At 31.2% G+C, this 9,018-nt stretch overlaps 1 protein-coding gene across 3 annotated transcripts in view; it reads right to left on the reverse strand.

The window, feature by feature from the left end:
• LOC123271818 (neurobeachin) overlaps positions 1 to 9,018 on the reverse strand; it is a 497,397-nt gene that overhangs the window by 452,939 nt on the left and 35,440 nt on the right. The gene's annotated exons all lie outside the window — the stretch shown is intronic.

Below are 9,018 nucleotides of genomic sequence, written 5' to 3' on the forward strand. Positions count from 1 at the left end.
TTTAATGGGTAGGGGCGTCAGCGTCGAGTTTTTGAAAATATTTAACTTCCCGATTTTTGAAAATCTGAGATTTTCTTTGCAGGAAGTTAAAAATGTTCCAAAATAGTTACAATAATGTCCCAAAATAATCACAAAAATGTCCTAAAATAGTCACAAACATGTCCAAAAATAGTTACAAAATGTTCAAAAGTAGTCACAAAAATGTCCCAAAATAGTCACAAATATGTTCCAAAATCGTCACTAAAATGTCCTAAAAACGTCACAAAAATATTCCAAAATAGTTACAAAATATTCAAAAGTAGTCACAAAAATGTCCCAAAATAGTCACAAATATATCCCAAAAATGTTCCAAATTAAATTCTATTTATAATATCTGACTCCGTCAAAACAGGTCATGTTTCTGAGTTGGTCTTGAAAAGTTAATAAATTGGTAAGAATAAATTAATTTCTAAAATGCTTTTTTTTATAAACGTGTCTATACAATTAGCAAAATGGTTCGAAAAAATGACGTAAGTTTGAAAAAATTTTTAATGAGAGATTAAAAATGCTTAACTCCTATATTTTGGATTTTTCATTCGGGGTCACAAAAATGTCACAAAATAGTTCCAAATTGTGTCAATTTTGGAGCTCCTCGCTTGGGATATTTCTGTGACACTTTTGTGACATCTTTTTAACTTCCCGTTAAGAAAATTGAAAATTTTTAAAAATCGGGAAGTTATTGGTTTTACCCCGTTTTTCGAAAATCGAGTTTTCATCAGATCTCGACGTTTTGAGGTCCTAGGAAGCTTTCCTGACTATTCCCGCGAGGGTGTCACTATGTCTGTATGTATGTGTGTGTGTGTGTAAGTATGTAAACCTCTTATAACTTTTGAACGGTTGAACCGATTTCATCGCGGTTGGTGCCATTCGAAAGGGCTTCGCCAAACTTAGATTTCTTGTTAATTTGAACCGATTTGGACCGATAGATTTTGAGAAATTTGGAGAAATCTAAAAAAAAGTAGGAAAAAAAATTTTTTCTGAAGTGGTTTTTTTGGGATAACTTTTAAATGGCTTAACCGATCAATTCCAAAAACTAATCAGCTCTCAACCTTGAAAAACCACGTCGATCGCCGCCAATCCGGTCAAAATCAGTTGATTCGTTCGAGAGATATCGTGAACGAAAGAAAACCGAAAAAAGTGTTTTTTCAGAGTTACTCCGAAATTTCTAGTTTGACCAATTGAAACTTAGAAATTCTTTATGATGCTTAAAAAACTGCGTAGAATGACGCCAACCGCATAAAAATCGGTTCATTCATTCGAAAGTTATTGTGATTTGAAAATTCAAAAAATAGTGTTCTATGAAACTTCTATCAGACTTTTGAGCTCAAAGAGCTCAAAAGCATAGAAAAGGTATCTTTTTGAGCACGGAGAGCTTAAAACAACACACAGATTGTACTTTTGAGCTCAAAAAAGCGGCCAGGTATTAACGAAATTAGCGGGAAGTTGCAGGGATGGCCTTTAGGGTCAACCGTTTTCCTAATTTTTTTTACTCAGGTAGGGGTACTTTTTCAACTTTCAGGTTTTTTAATTTTCCACTTTATGATTTTTTTGTTTATCTCAAAGTATTTTTTGGAGTGCATTATTATATACTTGATATTATTTTTAACTTTTCTATGACCGTAACATTCTTTATAAATATTCACTAAAAAAAAAAACAAATAGATTTTTATGTTTTATGTTTTTGTGTGCATATCCTCCCAAGCACTCGTTTCGGGCATAGCGAAAAATACATTGACGCTTTTTTTTTTATCATCACTTTTTCGGTCTTTTCATTTTTATATCAGCCCTTTTTATGTGAGCCTCTTTCGCTTTCGCAACGGCCTTTCTTTGCATGAAAAATAAAGGTGAGGCAACGAGCTAGGAGTGCCACTTTTATAACTGTAATTTTTCTGTAATGGTAATTTTCCATCTCTATGAAAACATACATTTTTTAAAACTGAATAAAAACTTAACTTTTTTTAACCCACTTTATTTTTTCCCTTTTTTACTCTTTAAAAGTAGATATTATAAACAGCAAAACTAAAAAAAATTTTAGCCTAACAGTTGTCAGTCTTTGAAGCTTGTAATTATGCAAGACTTAGCTCATAACAATGCATTAAAAATAAGAGAAAATGTAATGGAGCCTCTGGCCATCGTCATATCAAGGCCGTGCCAACTTTTCTATATACAAAGTGTTCGCCAAAAATGGAATATTCAATTTAAAAAAATATGAAAATAAACTCTTTTGTTTTATACTCTTTTAGATCATTACTTTGAAAAATAAAATTAAAAAAAAACAACTACTACACAGAAAGAAAATTATGGGAACTATTCCTATACCATTATGGGAATGGTTCCCATAATGCTATAAGAATAATTCCTATACTATTATAGAAACTATTCCTATTTCATTATGAGAATGGTTCCCGTAATGCTATAGGAATCAATCCTATACTATTATAGGGATGGTTTCCATAATTTATGGGAACCATTCCCGTAATAATATAGGAATGGTCCCCACAATATATAGATTTAAATCCTACACGGAAAAAAAAATTGGGGCTGCCACATGGTACATTCCTGTGGAAGATACATGACTTTCATGTGACAGCAGCATGATTTCCATGTGGCAGGCAATAATAGTTAAAACAACAATAATAATTAAATAATAATAATAATAATAATAATAATTTATATTAGTAAGAGAATAAGAACAATTTTGTCTCCTGGATAGTCACATGATGAAATCGATTTTTTTAGTGAAATTTAGTGTCATTGCAAAGGACTTGACTTGAATTTGTGCCTTTTCAAGGTTTCATATCATTCTCGTCGATAGTCAATTTATGATGATAGATATTTAGGTTGCATTCGAAAATGCTCTATCTCTAAACATATAATTGAGAAATGACCTTGCATCTTGTACCTTGTGACTTTGTATCTTGTGAACTATTGACATTTTTAAAGATATAAGTAGGGGTGTGCGAATAATTCGAACTTACATATTATTTGTTCCGAATCAAATATTAATATTCGATTCGACACTCGAATCAAATAATTCTCGAATATTCGAATTATTCGAAAGTTCCCGAATAATTCGAAATTCGACGAATAATTCAACAAATTCCGAATAATTCGAAAAATTTCGAATACTTCGAATTTTTATCGAATTATTCGTGAATTATATTATTCGCAAATTTTTAAGTATTTTGAATTTAGAGTATGTTATATTCGATATCCGAACAAAAACAGTTTCACTGTAAAAAATTGCGCCAAGGCCACGTTCATAAAACTCATCTCAATAACATTTGCACTTTACAAAAAAAATTAGGCTCGTTTTAATAATTTTCATTCTCTACAAAAAGATGTGAAATACAAAAAAATACCAAGAAACCGTCATAATGTTGAAAAAATTGAAAAAAAATTTGTTGAAAATTAAAAAATAAAAAAAAAATTTTTTATCGTACTTGGCGCGCGTCATTGAGTACCCCAAATTTTTTCGGAAGAATTTCAACTCAAGAAAAAACGATTTCGCTTGTATATATATAATCATACTAGCTGACCCGGCAAACGTTGTTTTGCCATATAAATAATTTCCTAGTAATTTCTAGTGTAGACAAAAAATAGCTTACTTATTGTAAGTATGTATGTATGTTAGAATGTGTATATTGTATGTATGTAAGAATGTGGTATATGCGTGAAATAAGCATGGAGCGCTGTGAACGATGAGGGAATATAAAAATAACAAAAGGAAAACATTATTTTTAAGTTATTTATTATTATTAAGTTATACATTATTATTAAGTTATACATTATTTTACATTTGAAAGCGTGAATTGAATCTTTGAATTGACTTCAGGGACACGTTAGAATCTGGATCCGTGCCGATAAGTAAGCCGTTCAATGGTTCAGGTGGTGTTTCAATTTCAGGTAGTTGCACTTTTCCTGACGCGCAACACATCCCAGCTGGCTCATTTTTGAATTTCAGAGCATGACAATGCGGACATTCCTTGTCCATAGCACCAATTACCACTTTTGAATGAGCATAATATTCAATATCGGGCTCATACTGGAATGCTAGACGCAGGAATGAATCAGATATAAATGCTCGATGTACCTGTTGTCGTTGTTGGTCATTTGTTCTTCGTCTATTGACTGTGAAACGGCGTGATTGTCGTTGTTCTAATCTTCTGACTTCATTGCATTCAGCTCGTGTATCTTCTGGCTCTTCTTGATGCAATTGCGCCATTCTGACACGTGCATCAGTATTTTGTTGCTGGATTTGTTCTTCTGTTCTTTCGGAGCTGCTATTTCGCAAGTTTCGAGCTTTACTTGTACTGCGGCTCAAATCAGCCCCTTTGCGTTTTCTTGGCATTGCTCACTGTACAAAACATACATAAATAGAATTAATGAAATTATTTAATGATGAAAAATGTTAAAAGTATAATTAGGGCCAGGATTTTTGCCGCAGTTTTGAAATGATTAGTTTCAATTTATGAAATTATAACAAAAATATAAGTTTTATGGAAAAATTTTTCAAACAAAAGTAAAAAATTAAATTTTATGAAAACATTGTCTCTTATAATTTTTTCATACAACCAATATTTCCATTGACATTTCAAAATAAAGATTCATAATGATTGATTTTTTGGAAACTATAAAAATCTTAATTGTTCAATTACATTTTTTTAATAAAATTAAATTAAAATTACATTTTTATAAGATCAACAACATTTTCGATATAAATAAAAAAAAGTATACTTACAACACAAAATCCGTTGTTATTGGAAGCTCGTGTCACGTGTTGAGTACTTTTGAGGTTATAAAATCACTTGATTAACTAATCGTGCAAAATACACTCAAGAGTGGCAGGACCGATGGACATCGGGAGAGACGGGCAGATGGACAGCGCGCCTGATACCAAACATCAACGTCTGGCTTTCTCGAAAGCACGGGGACACGGACTTCTTCCTGACCCAGCTATTGACGGGACATGGGCAGTTCAATGCCTATCTTTTCAAGATAGGTTTGCACAGCACACCAACGTGCAAATACTGCCCAGACAAAATTGACAACGCCGAGCACACGTTTTTCAAGTGTGATCGGTGAAAGGATGACAGAATCAGCACCGAAAAAACAATAGGCACAACGCTCTCCCCTGAGAGCTTGGTAACCTGCATGATCACAAAAGAAGAAAACTGGTCAGCTGTCGCAGCCTACGCGCAGCGCCTTTTAAACGAAAAAATCGCAGAAAGGGATTAGAAACCAGTAGTAACAAGAAGTAGGTGTCGTGACACACAACATGGACTGGATCGAAGAAATGCTAACGTGGTCCCCATCCAGTCTTCCTTGTAACATTTATGGGGAAAGGAGAGAGGAGGATGTTTATTCGGTATTGTTGCAAAATAATGTTGACTTCTGAGTCCGACATACCCAGGCACCAACACCTAGTCCTGGCATACGTAAATGTATTCTACCTCCTCTATAAAAAAAAAAAAAAAAAACACACACACACACACACACACACATACACACACACATATACACACACACACATACACACACACACATACACACACACACAGACGTATGGACATCATCGTGAAAATAGGAAAACGGGGTGAAAACAATAACTTCCCGATTTTTCGAAAATCTTCGATTTTCTTAGCGGGAAGTTAAAAATCTTTCGAAATGTGGTTTTTTTCAATAACTTTTAAACGGCTCTACCGATCGATTTTAAAAACTAATCAGCTCTTAACATCAAAAAACTACGTCGATCGCTGCCAGCCCGGTCGAAATCGGTTGATTCGTTCGTGAGTTATCGTTGTCGAAAGAAAACCGAAAAAACTGTTTTTTCGGAATCACTCCGAAATTCCTAATTTAATCAATTTATACTCAAAGATTCATTATGAGGCTTCAAAAACTGCGTCGAATGCTGCCAACCACGTGAAAATCAGTCCATTCATTCAAAAGTTATTGCGGTTTGAAAATTCAAAAACTGTGTTTTATTAAACTGCTATTGGAGTTTTGAGCTCGGAGAGCTCAAAATGAAACAAAAATCATATTTTTGAGCTCGAAGACCTCTAAAACACATAATGTGTAATTTTGAGCGCTTAAGTTCAAAATGAGCGGGAAGTTGCAGGGAACCCTCGTCCTAATTTTTTTTTTCGTGTATATATTACACAGAAAGAAAATTGTACGAAAAATTACGATGAAAACATCGAAATTTTTAGTATTGGATATTGTAGCGCCAGACCAGAACTCAAACATCATAATTTATACGATGTAACATCGTAAATTTCTATCACTCAAATTAAAAAGAAGTTTAGGTCACCGAAAAAGTGATACTGTATCACCGAGGAATCGAACCCGGTGTCCTCTCCGCCACCAGTCCAAGGTTTATCCCCTTACGCTATCGGAGAGAATATCTAAATTTTCTGTTCAGTCACATAATAAGACCCTCCATACTGTAGTTGGTCAACTTCCGGTGGTGGCGTCGCAAATTACTGGACTCTGTCTCTCTTTTATTAAAACATATAGTATGCATCCTTATTCACTTCTTCTTACAGAAAAAAAATTTACTAAATAACATCGTAATTTTCAATAATTCAAATTGTATTCTGTAGACAGCAGAATCGTAAAAATCAACACACTGATAGTCTAGTCCTGACGCCACCATTTATTAACAGCCTAGTTAAATAAAATGACAGTGTTTGAATTGTTTACATTTTATGAACGTGTAATCAATCAAATAGAATCGACACATTTTTAATAAATGTGAAATTAATTATTATTTACCATCCAATGTAATAGTACATTATATGCAACTGAATGGATAGAGCTTTCGGCTATGGGAGTTTTGGCACAACGAGCAGAGCGTGTGCGCTCACACATGAGCGGTGAAAGCCTACTTCACTATATTGAATTCTCCCTACAAAAATGAATCGTTTATTATTTTGTATTTTATTGTTTTAGTGTTACGCTTAGATTTGAAGTTCAAAAACGGAATATTTGGTTGAAGTATTCTCAGAAAGGGAAATTTAGACGTACATGAAGCTGGCCTTAACAACTTAGCCCAATCAGGTTATGTTTAGCTATCAATTTAGTGCTATTTTTGTGCTAATTATTTACTAAATTCAATATTTTTTTGCTCCCATAGGAACCGGAAAATTGAATATACGGAAATTTAGTCTTAGCTCTCTTTTATGACCCCGAACACGTGAGTCATACAAAGAAGTCTTTCCATATTAATTCAAAAGTACTCTTTCCTTATAGTTTTTTCTTTAAGGCGCTTTTTAAAAAGGCAATCTTTCAAGTAAAGAACTAGAATTAATATAAATATCAAATCAATGTGTTCTATTTAATTAAATCCTGTTGAATCACGATTATCTATCCATAATTTCCTACACACTAACTTCATACATAAATAAATGTAATTAACTAATGGTCGTATTGTATATAATAAAGAAATAAGTAATAAGCAGTGCAAATATTTATTAATGACATGAAAGGTATTTTATTTTTAAAAGTAGTCACAAATATTCACACGAATCAGTTAGTTTTTCTTAAATCAAGTAGTTTTCGTCAGTGAAAATTTTTTATCTTAAAATTTTTTATCTTAAAATTTTTTAAATATCCAAAACAATTGTTCATTACATTGTAAAAAATTTGTGGAGTGAACGCGGAGTGAATGATTTTTAATTGATTCACTCCCAGCGGGAGTGATATTTACTCCAAAGAGTTAATTTTTATTAATCATAAAATTCACTCCGCATTCACTCCCAAAATAAATGAATTTAGAAATAAATAAATTTTCGTGAAGAAAATATTTTTATAAACGCTTTTTAAATTTAATTATTAAAAATTTAATTTATTATTTTTAATGATATTTCATTTTAAATATTATTATAATGTTTTTATTTATTTTTTTTATAAATTAATTATAATTAAAAATTGTCAAAAAAAAATATGTAGATATATACATATATATATATATATATATATATATATATATATATATATATATATATATATATTTATATATATTAGGGTGTTTCAAAAAAAAAAAAATTTTTTTTTTTTAATGGTGTTGAAAAGTTGAAAGTACATTTAAAAACAAAAATTTTGGCGCCTATCAGAGCCCTTAATATTAATATTAAGGTTTACCTCAATTCATTTGTAATTTTTCTATTTAAATAACACGAGAAAACTTTTTTTTTATTTTTGAATTTTAATTACTTCGGAATGGCTTGTTAACGCAGTGATTCCAGAGAGAGGTCTTATAGGAAATTTCACGCTCTACAAAAAACGTCTGAAGGTCAAAGTTCCTCAGATCAACCGTTTCAAAGATATTTGCAATCAAAAATAACACCAATCAAAAATTTCAAATATTTTCCAATAAAATTGCAAAAAAAAATCAAACTTTATATTGATATTGTTTTTTTTGTAAAATCAATTGAGTTCTGTTAATTTGAGATTTGAATTTTTTTTTTTTGCTCATTTACTCCATACGTAACTCACAAAAAGTACAAATACATAAATATAAAGGTTAAAATTATCAAACAAATGATTTTTAGGTCTCTTTTATAACAAATTAATTTTATATTTCATAAAGTTTATAAATTTTTGTAAGATGAAAATGTAAAAGTTCCTGATCACCAATAACTAAACAAAAACACTCATCATTATTGTATTTTATTAAAAATGTTAAAAAAAAAATTATAAATATATTGAAATCCAATTCAATCAACTATAAAATTTGGATTAATTTTTTTCATTTGAAAAATATTGGAATGAGCTTTTATTCAGCTCCGTCGATAAAAGTAGTATATTCGTTTGATTTGAGTAATGTAGTTAGTAAGCTCTGTGTTGGTAAGCTTGGTCGTTCAGGTACCAATTTCTCTTTTGTTGCTCTGCTTTCAATGCTTTGTTCTATCTTCTCGTCATTGTCTTTCTTTTTTATTGATACTGATTGTTATTTAAATTCGTTACATATTATTAATT

Source organism: Cotesia glomerata, linkage group LG9 (assembly GCF_020080835.1).
Source record: "Cotesia glomerata isolate CgM1 linkage group LG9, MPM_Cglom_v2.3, whole genome shotgun sequence".
In the NCBI taxonomy this organism is placed as follows: Eukaryota; Metazoa; Arthropoda; class Insecta; order Hymenoptera; family Braconidae; genus Cotesia; species Cotesia glomerata.